We start from the raw sequence: 14946 nt of genomic DNA on the forward strand, positions 1-14946 counted from the left end.
TCCACAGAGTCAGGCAGGACATAGGCTTCTCCAGCCTACCCCACCAGGTGCCCTCAGGACACCCCTGTCAGGGCTGTGCTCTGCTCCTCTGGCATTGTTGAGCTTCACCCATCCTTGCAGCTGCAGATTTCTTCAGACGTGTTTAGCTTATACGAGCGTGTAAAAGCATGGTCAAGGACACATTAGAAGCATGGCCAAGGACACTGAAGATCCCAGCTATGCCCTCTGCCTCCTTTTCCTGCAGCCTTTGTCTCGGCACACAATGTACTTTTTTTTTTCTGTAAAGTTTGCAAGAGGGTACGTCGTCTTCTTGTTCTTACGTAAGTCACATTCCTCCTCCTGTCAAAGAAAGCAACTGCGTGCATGCCCAAAGCGCTTGGACATACAAGGCACAATTAAGGCCTGCTGTATGTCCTCTTTTATCAGGGAAGTCAAAGCAAGGAAAAGCTTGGCCAAGGGTGAAACCTCCATTCAGTGTTGTGCTCCTCACGCATGAATGTTATTGCAGCATTTAAAGAACAATAACTTGCTGACATCGTTGCTAGCAATACCAGGGCATATTTTATTAATGCGTTCACACAGGGTATTGGCCAGCTCTGTCTAACAGCTGCCAAGGGTTACACTTGTGAATGCCAAACAAAGTCTCATTTGTTTGCCTGCCTGGGTACAGATGTTGGACCTGAATTACCTCTCAGCACAAGGTCCCTCGCTGTCTCCCAAACTACCTCCTAGTCATTTAGTTCTTTCAGGTTACCCTCTGTACCTGGCCTTCAGCTGGCACATCCCTGCCTGCTTTTCCCAGCTGCTTTGAACAGCAATTGCGCCCGAGCTGGTACGGGGACGGCAACACACGCACGCAAGTGGAGGGTGCCTGTTACACTGGCAAAATGACAACGCAAGGATTGGGAGAGCCATGGGAAGGATTATTTGAGCCTATTTCTAATGTCCATTTGTCGCAAGCTGGCTGACCCATCCTCTGACAGCTCTTAGGCTGAGTCCAAAGCCCACATCCAAAATGAGACTCTTTGGGTCTGAGCAGCTCAGCCTGGCCCAAGTGCTGGAGGACCTGTCCTGGGAGAGACCTTGCTCTGGGTTTCCTGTGCTTTGCTTCAGCCCTCAGGGGCACACAGCAGTTGAAATAAAACCACCAAACTTTGCTGGTGCAGTTTGCTTTGCTCCAGAGGCCTGGGAGGGGTGCTGGGAGCACAGCAGCACTGGCACACCAATTCCTTCCTCAGTTTCCTCGGTAAAGCCAAGGATCTTCCGAGGTTTCTCTGTGCCTGCAATCAGGCACAAACACATGCCCATTCAGTGAGTCATTTTGACTTCCAGTGACTAAGCCATCCAGCTTGCAGGAGGGAGGGAAATTATAATAGTAATAACAGTTTGCGCTACCACTGGAAGATTTCAAAGTGCTCTCTAAGCTGTTTTCCTTATCAGGGCTCCTCTGAGAGATGGCAATTGTGCAACTGATATTTCATAGTCATTTCTGTCTATTATATTTTTAAACTGCGGGTTGCTTTTTGGCACTTCTGAGACCCTCCCAAGTCCTCCCCTCCCCCAGCCATAATCAATTCTCCAGTTTGGAAAATTGTATGGCGACTTGTGCTCTAGTGAAAGCAAACTGGAGGCATAAAATACGCATCTTTTTTTTGACACAACCTGCCAGTTTTAAAAACATCAGCTGTTGAAATGACTGCAAAATAGTCAGCTGTCAGGGAAGCCGGAGGAACCAACTCCTTCTATTTAAGCCCTTGGGACTGCTCAGGTACACCTCTAGCAGAAAATGAGAGACAGCTCAAGGAGGCAGATGCTGCTGTAACTTTACATGCTATTACTATTAATTTGGGGACATCTTCAGTCAGTGTTCCTCTTGGCTCTTCAACTGTTCTCTCCAGTGCCTTGTGTATGGTAAGAATGTATATAAAAGAGTCCAACTGAGAAAGTTATACTAATCATAAATAGATTCTTATTTGAATTGAGAGACATAATGAACCAAACTGAACTGCTCAGATGAATACTTGGGCTGTGTTTAATCTCTATATGCAAAAAAGACGGCAAAAGGACTATTCTCCCTGGCCAAGAAGCTACTTTTCTTGCTGTAGATTGAGTCAGTAACCACTAAGGATTGTACTGCAGTCTGTCTGAAGAAGACTTGCCTACTCAACCCCTTTCCCTCTGCATTTTAACAGCCATTTTTCCTTGCTTGGATCTTCTATTAATTTTTATGAAAGTCACTAAAATCGGAGAACACAAATGAAACAACTTAACCTTTACTTGCTGGTTTTCAGACATCAGCAACTTAGTGTGAGTGAGGAACCCAGAATTAGTGCAGCTCAGTTGGGATCGAGACACGATTACCATTCCCTAACCCTCCCACACCGCATTCCCCCGGCCCGGCCCACCCCAATATCTAATCAATCAAATTCACAACAATAAAGGAAAGAGAACAAACCAACTGTCCGCAGTGAAGTGTTGTTTAAATAATGACTCAGTCAGATTAGAGGATAATTTATTTATTTAACCATTAAGAAATAAATTTTACAGGAAGCACAGAGATAGTCTGACATGGCTCAGTTCTGTCTTGGACACCGTAAATGGTTCCTGTCTCAGGAAGGAATCAAATGAAAATTGTAACAGTACTTAATTCAGGTGTACGTATACATACTCATATATATAAGATATATAAAATATATACTTATTTATAAAGCTGTTACATCTATCAAAAATCTCCTTACTGTTGATGATGTACACTATGTGCATAGTGTTTCTATGAATATTGAAAAGTGTAAGCTGTAGGTTTTGCTAAATGTAAGCCATGTTATACCAGATGGCAGGGAGCCGTTCTTTCTCTAGATGGACCATCTACCCATAAATAAGTATAAAATGGGCCTTGTCATTTTTATGGCTTTCATGTCGTTATAAAAAGCTGAAAATGCACACAGATAATAAGGAGCTACGGATGGCTAATTGATCCATTCATTTTGTTTCCAGTAGTATTTATCACATGATGTCAGACTGGTATAAAATGTAAGGGATGTTATAGACTGCTTCAGGGATATATAGCAGAACTGGATGAATTAGCAATGACTGATCCTGTTGGGTCATCATTTTTACCTGCATGTTAATGAAACTCTACCCCAAACATTTTTTCAGGGTTACCAAAATAGGTCGTATTTAATAAATTTTGAAAACTATGTTTAGCACTTTTTTTTGACAGTTACTTATAAGAATGACAGAGTTGGCTGTTAGAAGCTAGACTAATTTTACATCTGAATATTCTTTTCCATGTTATCGTACTAGCATTTTAAGCATATTTCTATGTACTATTTAGCATACTTATGTTCCCACTCTGGAGTGCAGATCCTTTCCTCTCCACAAGTTTATTTTTATTGCTTATTTTTCCTCTGTTTGACTGTCAGTCTGTCTACATTGTCTGTCTTTCATCTGTGCAACAAGGTACCTAAAATTCAACGCCATTTTACAGGATAGTTTGACGAGACCTGTAGAGTTGCGGTTGCCTACCTGGAGAGTCACACGGAGAGTATGTTTGTCTGTTTTACTCATTTCAGGTTTTGCACTCTCGGACATTTTATCCCTTTTGCTAACACACATCAGGCACTTCTATTATTGACACCTTCAAGTGATGGGAGTTAGAGGCTCAAATTTTATTCTGGTTTTTGAGGACAGGGCTCAGTGGGACATCCTAAGCTGCACTGTTGCTACAGCGATTTCAGCTGCACAGCTACAGATAAGATCAAGTTGCATCTAATCCAGTGTGTCTTCTAGTTTAGCTTGCTTCTTCACAGGGGAGGAGTTAGGAGCTACAGAAAAGGTGAAACAGAGCATGATTGAAGTCCACACCAGATCAGCTTCAGCTAGACTGTCCTGTTCATTACTGACCCTCCCTGGGAATTACACTAGAGCTCAGGCGGTTGAACTCACTCCTTTCTGTCAATCTCATGCCCCCCACTACTATGATCAGGGAGTTTTTCTTACATATTTCACGTCGGAACAGAGGTCTACACTTGTCCTTGCGGGGATATGGAAAAAACAGTGGAAGATGAATTGGTTTAAGTGACTTGTCCTCAGCAGCACAAATATAAACTTGACAAATACTGAGATATTTAGGAACACCGGAAGAATAATTTAAAGCTAATCCCATGATTTGCCTTCTATCCCCTCATTTGATGAGACCTGAAGTTGTCAGCTGTTAGCTGTCAGCTGATCAATCAGCTGGGTGTGTTGGCAGTAAAAATATCACTTCAAAGGGGGATTTGTAGCAAATTGATAGTGTTGAAATCTTTTTATAGTAATGGCAGTAGATATATATATCACTGGATTATGAAAGATGAAATGCAATAAAACAAGATTGTTTGATGTATCTTAGTTGGCTTCTTCACTGATATCTTTCCTTTCTAAAATATCCCAGCTACTTGGAAAATACCTAAAGCTTTCATAATGGCATGATATAGAGTTCAGATTTAAAAATGACTGGAAGAAGATCTCTCCCCCCTAAAACTATGGGCAAAGATACTGATACTATTGTGTGACTGCCAAGTAATTAAACTGAGTTTATGTAAGTGTTCTCTTTTATGGGGAAATCTCGCCTGTGCTGGAAACAATAGCAAAGTATTCATTAACTTTAATGGAAACAGGATTTCCCTCTTACTTTTCTTATTTGATTTTTTATGGACAAGCTTTTGGATATTATATGAATTTAATTGGTCATATATAGTACTGAATGGTCTATAAAAAGAGACAGATACATACCTGGCCATAGACAGTAATCAGTGTTACACAGAAAATATTCTCTGATTACATTAGAAGCTGTAAACTCAGTAAGAGGGTCTTCAACATGCTAATAAATTCCTCAGACTAGGCAGTCCCCAATGCTGCAGCATACATAGAGTGTACGAGATTTTAACGTAGCTTTGTGAGGCTCCCTTTCTAAAGCTTGGCTTTTTTCCTTTGGGTACTGATATTCTTCCTCTGTTCTAGACTACGTTCTTTTTGTTTGGAAGGAGAAAATTGATTATTCTGGCTTCACTTAAACCCTTGTCATAGGATATTTCCACCTCCAAAAAAAAGCACTAACATTCACAGATCGCAAAAAAAACCCCCCCAAACCCTTCACCCAGCAATTTTCCACAATACTTCAGTTTTAAAGCTAACAATAGAATAATTTAATCTGAACATAGGTAGATTTTCCAAATCACTACTTATTTAGATGCCGGTTTCCAGCACTGCATTGCTAGTAGCAAGTAATAAAAATATTCAAGTGACAGACTGAGTTATGGGTTGTTGTGTAATGGAAAGCTGATCTTGATGACATATGAAAGGAACTGCAGAACAAAATTTCTCAATGAAAGGAAAATGGCACACGACTATGAAGCTGACATGATATACTAGTGAAAATACACAATATATGTGGTGAAAAAATCCAGTTGTCATATTCTAGGTCCAAGACCTAAATGTCTGAAAAGATTCTCCTCTGAAGGCACATGACAATGCATCTAGCTAAGTGCCAAGTGCCATGTTTTTATCAGATGGGTCTTAGAGCGCAGCTCAGGGTATGGTGCATTGGCTTCTGACTGCATCATGTGTAATGGGGTGGAAATAGTTCACACATTTGTCATGACGCAGTCTAGCATCTGTAGCTACACAGCGTTCCCCACTTTTGGAGTTAGAGTTTAGTGGCTTCATAAACAGATCCATATGACCTATAGTTATATTAAACTATAACAATATTTTTCCACAGCATATATCTTCAGCAAGGCCCAAGTACAAATAACTCCTCTTGCTATTTTGCTTTCTGCAAACGGATCGCACGCTCTCTTTATGATCTGCCTGGTTGTTATTTAGGTCTTTTCTCTGCAGGTTCACAGTGACACGTTCTATCATGACTAGAAAATGGGATCTTTAGCTCAAGAAAGGTACATCAGTGGCAAATGATCAACAAAACATATTTTGCTACAGGCATAATAGATTTGAAATAACTTCACCTTTAATTTTTAAGGTGTGCTATTTACTGCTGCACCAACAATCACCTATATGATAGAAGAGGCATTGAATTTTTTTTTTCCTTCTATAAGGTCTAGGAGAGGTTGTTCATTACAAAGTTTACTGTGGCTCTACTGCAACTCCTTAATGTGATCACACTTCATGGGAATTGCATCTTCTTGAGTCTTTGTCTTAGAAAAACCTTTCTTTTCCACTCGCTGTTTAGACTATATGAGTATACTTCTTGATCTGAGTTACATTAGTGTTCACACGCCCAATCTTTCTTCTCTTTGGACTGTATAGAACAGTCATACCAAGGAACTAAACTGATTTTTTTTTAAAAAAGCTATTTTAAGTGTTTCTGTCTCTTAAAAGAATGATTGCAATGCCTACCGTGGTCACAGTTTGACATGTTGATGTCTCACATTTCTCTTTATAGAGAAATAATATATATTTTCATGTATAGACAAAAACATCCCGTTCTTTTTGGTCTTTTGAGAAATGCAGCTGCTGCTGTAGCCTGTTGTGAAATTAATTTTGTATATTTGCTTCCTATTAAAAGGCTGGATACCTATGACAGCAGGGGATATAATTAAAAGGCCTTTAAAAAATCATGGATATAATAAAGTTAACAAAGCAATTTCCGAAATATGGTTTGTGTAATTGAGAAATAATAAAGTGATGCTTGTAGAGGTCCATGCTGGCACCTGCTCTGAAATGCAATAGAGCATTTGCAAAGTTTAGAAAGACATGTAAGTAGGAAGATCCTTGGAAGACAAAAAGTATTCACTCCATCTGACGATATAACCAGAGCACATTATGACGTGAAGGGGAGAGTGAAGGTAATGTTTCACGCGGCGTGAAGGAGTATAAAACTCACCCACAGCCTTTCTTCTGAAAACAATAGCTCAACAGCTCCGAGTACTTGGCAAGTTAAGCCACGCAGGCAGTAGGAGGTATAGGTATTATGTAATTCATCAACTATCTCCCATTTTCATTAAAATGGGTCAACACAGCTTGTACATAAAGTCTTGTACAGGCCATATTTTCAACTTTATCTATAATTGCCTTGCCCTGCTATGCTCAATACTGTTTTCCCACAGCTTTTTCTGGGGGTGAAAGGCTTATATTTTACGGACTTGGCTTCCCTTAAGAGAAGAGATTGGAGGAGGTTTAAAGCCTCCAGACATGGCTGTCAAAGGCAGCTGAAAATGGTGCTAAAGAGAGTCAGATATGAAATGGAAGCTTATTGTGGAGAACTGGCTGCTCCTGGGCACATCCAAAGGAACCACAGCCTGTCTAGGGCCATTTTTGGGAAAGAGTGAATAGTTAGCGCACGGTGCCGATGGATTGGTACAGCCACCTGCTTGGCTTACACAGACCAGGACAGCACAGAGTACGGGGCTTGCATTTTGTTGAGTATCTGCTTTCTCCGCATCTGTCATTTTCTATTATTTTCAAAGTCGCCTTTAAATAGAAGTAGAAGCTACCTTAAAGCCATATTGCCCCCTGCATTTATATTCTAGTACTGCTCTGAGCACAGGGATGAAATAAACCAGGATCAGGCTCATATTTTCGCCCTCCTTGTCTCCCTTGCTCCTTTATGTACCCCAAATGAATGTGATCTGCTCACCTGTGACCCACTTTTATAGACGAATTTGCCTAGGCTTAAGATCTGATAGCTTCTTAGTAATGACAGCTGACTGTTTTCCAAATCTCTTGCGTAGCATTTCATTACTATGTATAAAGATTTCCTTCCAGAGATTTTTTTTTGCTGTATTTTTTTAAGTCCTTCAAAAATGTATCCATATGGCAGTTATTCCATTATCTACCTCCTCATGATTTTTTAAGCAGATTGGCTGGCTGTGTACAACAGTTATCCTCCTGAGATTATAGCTAACTTTTCAACTGTTTACTGCCCATTATCTTTGGTATGGCCATAAAATAATATTTAAAGGAAGTATAATCTTCAAAAGTTTAATTCATTGTCATTATTCCTGCTCTTTCAGAAATGAGCAGCTGACAAATTTGCTGAAGCAGACCTATGTGATGCCATGTTTATGGAGTGCTTCCCCAGAGCAGAACAACATGTTATTGCTTTAGCCACAAAGTACAATCTAAAAATAATTCTGCTTTGCCTGTGTGGATTGACTATTTTTCTCCTTCAGAGGTGATTTAAACTACTAAAAAGTAGGATGAGTTCAAGAAAGAGAAATGTGATTAGATCAGGTGGATTTTATCTTTAATCTATGAGCTTCTGGCTTTCTTGTAAGAATTGTTAGTTTTAGCTTTGAAATAAATCACTTATCACTTGAATATTTAAATAAGACTTTACTTTTGGCAAACAACTAACGTTGAAGTTTTAATGAGGAGCGGAAATGAAAAACATGACTGTCAGGTAACTTTAGTTAATCTTATTCAAGATGGAGCTGTAAGTGCTTAATGCAGCTGTTCATTTTCTTTGGCATTGAAAAGAAAACACATTTCACTCAGTTGCTACAGTTTGCAGTCAGGCTAATAAAATCCCTTCAGAAGCTGAAGCTTAGATCCACATTTTGTGCAAGGTGTGAACCCACAGGGAACAGAAAGAAATGGGCAGGCTGTTTGAGCTGCTGGACTTCACAGAAGACCAGCATGTTCCCGATAACGCGGCATTAGTGACTGGTGACGTGGAGGGAAGGCGAGGGGTGGTTACAGGTCTGCTCTCTGGGGCTCTGTCTCACTCACTAGCCAGTTTCTGAGATGCTTCAGCCGTGATCCCCTCTACCTGGCCTCTGCCTTCCTGCAGCTCACCTCTCCTGCAACACGTTCCTTCCTCAAAGGACAGCCATTTAACCCCGGTTAACTCCTCTCCTGTCCACCTTTGGCAAAGCGTCTTAAAGGACTGCAATTTTTTTGCCCTTGGCGCTTCCCAGTATGCAAGTAGTCAAGAATGCCAGTGTCTCAGCTGGCCTTCAGTCAAGTCCAGGAAGCAAATGAGATTGTAATTACCTGAGAGATCTCTGGATTAAGTACAATAGAAAGCTGGCAGAAACATTAACTGAATTTTTGGAGCCTTTTAAAAAATTTTTTAATTAAATACAAAAGAGAGGAATACTACAACTTGCACAGTGGATAGTCTGTCACAGTTTGAATACTGAATACACGCAGTAATTTAAAAATACAATACAGTCCTTGATTTAAAGTTTTTTAATGCTGACCCACAATTTCAATCTTTAGTGTCTCTTAAATTCTCTTGAAGATAGTCCTAACTCAGTTGGTGAAGTTGCCAAAGGTGCACCGTAGGTTTTGGAAGCTGGCTAGAAAGCACCTAAAATGTCTGATATGGGAGTTCTTCTGAAAATGAGCAAAACCTCAAATCAGTTCAAAGTTTGTCAACATCAACTTGGAGGAAACAAAAAGTTTCATGTGAATTGTCATATTTGGTGTTTCCAAGATGAACTGGGCAGCACAAAGCTGGCAATAGTGCTGTTTCAGCCTGCCTGCATCTGCAGGTATGGTATCACTTTAAAAGGTTCCGTGCTTTTGAAGATTTCTTCATAACCACCAACACTGTAAGCATGATTAGACTATGTTTAGGGATTGTGAAATAATTCTGAAATAATCCTTCACGAGGGATAAGAGAGTGGTTACAAGCCAGGGACTGCACACGGACTTGTGCTTTTGTCACCAACAGTGATTCATGTTTGGGATAGACCCAGAGGCTATGTCTAAATAGGGGACCTGGAATCCCTGACGTACTTATGGGTCAAGAAGTATACTAGGACCGTCTCCAGAGGAGATATGAATTTCTGACAATGCTCCCACCCTTTCCCTGCTTCCACAGAAAATGGAGCAGAAGCAGCACATTTAGTTCCCTCGTTTGCACAGTCCACCAGTTACATGCATAGCGTGAATAAAATATTATCGTTCTCATATGTCTATAATTCTCATAATTTCATCTAACTGCTGAGTTAAACTCAGTAATTTAATAGTAATTAATGTCTGATTTACTGTCCTGGCTGGAATTCAGTGGTCAATGGGAGATGATCAGCAGCAAAAGTGCCCGTTAGTATTGGCATACAAAGAAGCTCTCACCAGTTGTGCTGCAAACCTAGTTTTCCCTCCTGAAAGTTTCCGAATTAGCTGTAGTATTATTCACAGAATAGAAAAATTTAAGCAGAGAAGAAAATCTGCAATTGTCTCGGTTGTCTCTTGAATGGGAGGTTGTCTTGAAGGAGTCTAGCAATGACACTTATTAACTCTGCTGTGGTGTTTAGGGCTGTTTTGTGAGAAACATTATATACTGAGATTTTGACTAAACTTTTGCTCTACGGATGAATGAGATTATTTTATCATAAAGTACTGTTAAAGCTGGAAACTACAATGAACGCTCACACCAAAACCATATTAGACATGGGTATTTTCTTGTATAGTGAAGAGAAAGGAACTGATTTTTTTAAATTTCCCCGTTGTCTGGCATGGGGATTCTGGACTTCCATATGTTTACAGAAAGCCTTTAACAGATCAAGAACTACCCTACACAACTGGCAAATTAAATCACTTGCTCACACCCTACACATGGACATGCTTTAGGGAACCTTCTATGTTCTATTAAATGCAAATTTCTGCACATAGGACAATTTTTTTGAGGGGCCAATTAGCAAACTGAGGGGTTTCTGTGGGTTTTATATTCCCAATCTCAGTTCTGATTGCAGGTAGAATTTCCCATGCATTTCTCCAGAAGCTAAACACTTGCTTTCACTCTCTCTTGCCACTCTTGATGTCACATTTTCAACGAAATAATGACTAAACGGAAAGTATTCACATTTCCAAGGAGACTAGTCAACAGCATTTCATACCAAGTAAAACCTGCAGATATTCATCATACTTTTTCTGTTTCATCCCGATAGAATGATTTGTGTTTCACAAAGTGTTTTTCAGCAGAATGAGGACACAGGTGCCTGCTGTCCCACCAGCGTGGTGCCCCAGAGAGACAGAGCTGCGCAGGGAGGATTGGGCCTAGCACCATCTCTCGGCTCACTTTGCTTTTCTTCTCATCATTAAGCTCAGAAGTTCAAAGCCCAGCGCTGATGATGGTGCACTTGTTTTTCCTGCTGAGTGAACATAAGATGACCTAAAAAAGGGAATCTTTCATCATAATGACATTATCTGGCAGGGTGGTTGACTACTGGGGAAAAAGCCCATTGCAGCTTTTGCCGTCGTGTTTCAAGGTTTTGCCCCTTTTTTTCTCCTACCCTCCCAATAACAATGATGTAATATATTCAATTAAGCTGTAACAATGCATGAAGCTGTGGTTATCATAAAATATTTACACCCCTGGAGTGCTGTAAACACATGGTGGAGCCCTAATTAACCATAGGTAGTCTACAATTATCCCATGGTAATTACCCTAATTGGAATTGGCTTATTATGGGGAATAGAATTTGTTTTCTGTTTAGAGCTGAAAAAGAGAGTTGGCAATTAACTAAAAGCAGGAGCCGCTTCATCTGACTTCAAAAAATTAAATTGCCCTCTTAGAGCCTGTCACTGTTCCCACAATCTGAGCAGTTTTACAAACAAAACCAGTAATCAGATCCAGTTTCCAAAGTGTGGGTACTTTCATAACCTTGTCTCTGTGTCAGCATTGTCAATGAATCGGGTGATTAATAGCTGTGATGCACAGAGGTCCATAAAAAAACCCAAGAAGGACTATCCAAAGCACTGGGAGATACACAAACCATTCGCTCCATTGAGCTATTAGAGGAGTTGTGGGAGCAGAGAGAGAGCACACACTTTCTTTTGCTATGGGAGTTATTCAACAGCTGAGATGGAGACACTCTCCACCTTGTTAAAGCATGACAAGCAATATTTCTGATCAGGCTTTTCCTCCCCTGGCTGTTGGTAAGTCTTGCAAGTGTAACATCCTGGGCTACTTGCAAGGGAGCGATACTATACCTGTGGAGCTGTCGCAGGCTAATGGGACCCCTCCCACATCCCAGGACACTTGGCAGTCACCCCAAATGCTCGCTCCCAGGCCCCTGCTAGCAAGAGGGTGCAACACTTGTGGGCAGGACACCGTGGGCGTATCTGTGCAAAGCACTAAACATGGCCAGTGCACAGGAGGGTGAAAATCCTGGCTCCCTTCCCAGGCGTTGCCAAACACCAGAAACAGTCAGGCACGTTTGCGTCAGGCTAATAAAACTAGTGCCTCTCCTCCAAGGAGGCTGGTAGGGGAGCACCAGGAAGGAAGGGTGACCTGCTGTCCGGTACCATCCTGAACCTAAGAAGAGATGGGATTTCTGGACTAGACTGATCCCTGCTGGCCAAGGCTGAGGCCTGGCACACGGCTCTGCTGCTGCTCAGATGAGTAAATGTGTTGCTGTCCCCAAATGCCTGTCCCTGCCCCTCCTTCCCCACCAGGCAGCCCTGATCCCTTACAGTCACCAGAGTCAGGGTGCTGAGAGAATGGGGGAGCAGGAACAGCTTTACCTGTGGCTGCTACTGGCAGAAGAGGAACTGTAATACAGCCTGAGGATTGAGGACAGCATGCTGCCACTGTGAGGAATCTCCTATTTCTAATTTTATTTTCCTATCTGCTTGTAAATGTCATGAAATATTAAATTAAAAAAGAAGTGTAGGGTGTTACAAAGTCCTGTCATGAAAATGTATCTTCTAAGTCATAAATTAATGATTTGTTTTCTCCATCTGGTTTGCCTGATGCAGAGAGGAACGGTTTGCTTTTGCTAAGAGTGGAAATGCCTCTGCTGAAATGCTCTTGTGGAAATAAGAAAACGCAAGAAGAAAATATTGAAGTACCCTGTATCAGTCCACACACTGCTACAAACAGAAGGAAAGTACACAAAAGGAAATATGACTTGGAGGACAAACATATCTGGCACGTTATTGATTACTCCCTACAAATACAACATGTCCTCAGCTGGTAGGTATGTAGCTGTTTTCCACAGTTCATGAAAACCACTGCTTTTTGACTGTCCTTCTAAAAGCATGACCTACCTACCTTCCTGTCATGTCTGTGACTTTCAATGTTGTTGGCTCCTCGGGCCGTACTTTCCAGCGCTGTTTTTATTTTTTCCAGCAATTACACTAACTGCCACCTCCAAAGGGGAAACTAGTATTGCCAGTTATGAATGAGGTTAACTGTGAAAAGTGAGAAAAGGAAGAAGCTGGAGATATGCCTGAGCAGTATTTCTACAACGCTTCCAAATGGAAATATATCCTTATGCTTTGGAGACAGTGAACAAGGTGGCTTTTGGTCAGAGTGAATAAGGTAAGTCGTGTACAGCTAGATAGATTTTTTTTTCTTTCTTGTAGAAATCAAATCTATCTAAATCACTTTTCTCTGTTTTTCAAGTATCTTGAAGTTGGATGCTAGCAAAAATTTGTGGCTAAATGTTAGCTCTTTGCCTGCATTTATGCCTGGGAAAAGAAGGTAGGGCTACTGCACAGGGAGGTGGTTGGTGAGATTTTCTACATCTGCTGGTGGCTTTCAGAGGACCACAGGACCAGCAGGAGGTGAAATAGGTTGGTCTAATCAGGAGAATTAGCCCTGAGTCTTACCATGATCATTGCTCCTCCTCCAGCTTCTAACCAAGGTATCTAGGGACTTCAGTTTTGGGGAAAGAGATGACATTATAGCAAACAGCGTTTTTGCTTGTTATGATGTCAGAAGGAAGAGAAAGAGTAAGAGAGGTCAAACCTCTGTATAAAGACCAGACATGGATTGCACTGAAAAATGATGGCTGTCTTTCACAGAAATATTGTAAAAATTGTATTTAAAAAAGTAGGCACATGCATGTCAAATTCAGCTTTTTGTTGTTCTGCCTGAGCTCGTCTACCTGTTTCTACCTCTTGTATTGCCCCATGTCTAAGGCAGCCTCATTTCAACAGTCTTTTCTCTGTCAAAATCTTCTTTTGCACCCAAGCATCTTCCAGCAGATCTGAGCACAGTGTGACTGGCACACAACACTCTGACCAGAATCCCCAAGGGATGGAGACCCCAGCCAGGTAGCTTTGTTGCCAAGGAGAGCTGCGAAGTGATCAGTCAAATCAATCCCCTCCTGTTGTGTTGCCCGAGATGTTTATGTTTTTATGAAGGAGCCAGTTCACTTAGTGAGTCTCTATTTTTAGGTTTGTACTAGCAGCCCTTGGGAGTTTACGTTGAAGATGGGGATGAAAGGACGTCTGTGAAGGTGAAGGTCTGCACAGCCAAAATGGATTTGGCTTCCTGGACAGTACTGCCACAGGGTCTGCAGACACACAGTTTACAAGCAGTGTGGATTGTCACATTCACTTGATACTTTTTATATTTGCTTGTTTTTGAAGTACCCAAAGTTTTTTACCTTGGACAGTCATCAGTTGCATTTTATGAGCTTGTCCCCCTTCAGCATTTAATATAACGGCAAAGAGGGAAAACCAAAAACAGTGTCTCAAGGACTGCTCAAAAACCTCTATAAACCAGAAAGAGGTTTAGATAAAATGTCGACATGAACATAGCCTCCTTCAGGATTACATAGCAAAGGGCAGTAACATTCAGAAATTTTCACACCAGTTCTCTACAAGCTAATTCTGATTCTAGAAGGGACCTGGGCATCACAGCATGACCCTGCCTTGGTTCACTAGCCTTCTTAAGCAGCAGCAGGTTACATTTGCATCGATAGTCTCCTTGCTTGCTTGGCAATACCCTTCTCCAACATCCAGTGTTAAGGACCAGTCTGGGCATCTCTATATGATAATGCATTGTGCCATATAAACATAACCTTTAATTTTTTTTGTTTCTTTTGAAATAAATGGAACTGCTTAATAATTGCCAAGACGATATTTAGGTTTTGCTTTTTATTTTGAAATGTAAATACATGCTTTAGTTCTCTAGTCTAGTAAAAATATATATTTTTTAATGGGCTCAGACACATTGTTAAATCATTTTAGATGTTACCACTGTAT

General features: G+C 41.0%; 1 long non-coding RNA gene across 6 annotated transcripts in view; it reads left to right on the forward strand.

The window, feature by feature from the left end:
* LOC142058842 (uncharacterized) overlaps window positions 1-14946 on the forward strand; it is a 61563-nt gene that overhangs the window by 36274 nt on the left and 10343 nt on the right. For 4 of the 6 annotated variants that reach the window (XR_012661129.1, XR_012661132.1, XR_012661133.1 and 1 more), the window contains 2 exons: window positions 12709-12929; window positions 13082-13273. This is a non-coding gene — a long non-coding RNA (uncharacterized LOC142058842). Of the gene's footprint in view, window positions 1-11115; window positions 11217-12708; window positions 12930-13081; window positions 13274-14133; window positions 14822-14946 lie in introns of those variants that run through there. The other 2 variants (XR_012661130.1, XR_012661131.1) reach the window with 2 other exon arrangements.

Source organism: Phalacrocorax aristotelis, chromosome 1 (assembly GCF_949628215.1).
Source record: "Phalacrocorax aristotelis chromosome 1, bGulAri2.1, whole genome shotgun sequence".
NCBI classification, from domain to species: domain Eukaryota; kingdom Metazoa; phylum Chordata; class Aves; order Suliformes; family Phalacrocoracidae; genus Phalacrocorax; species Phalacrocorax aristotelis.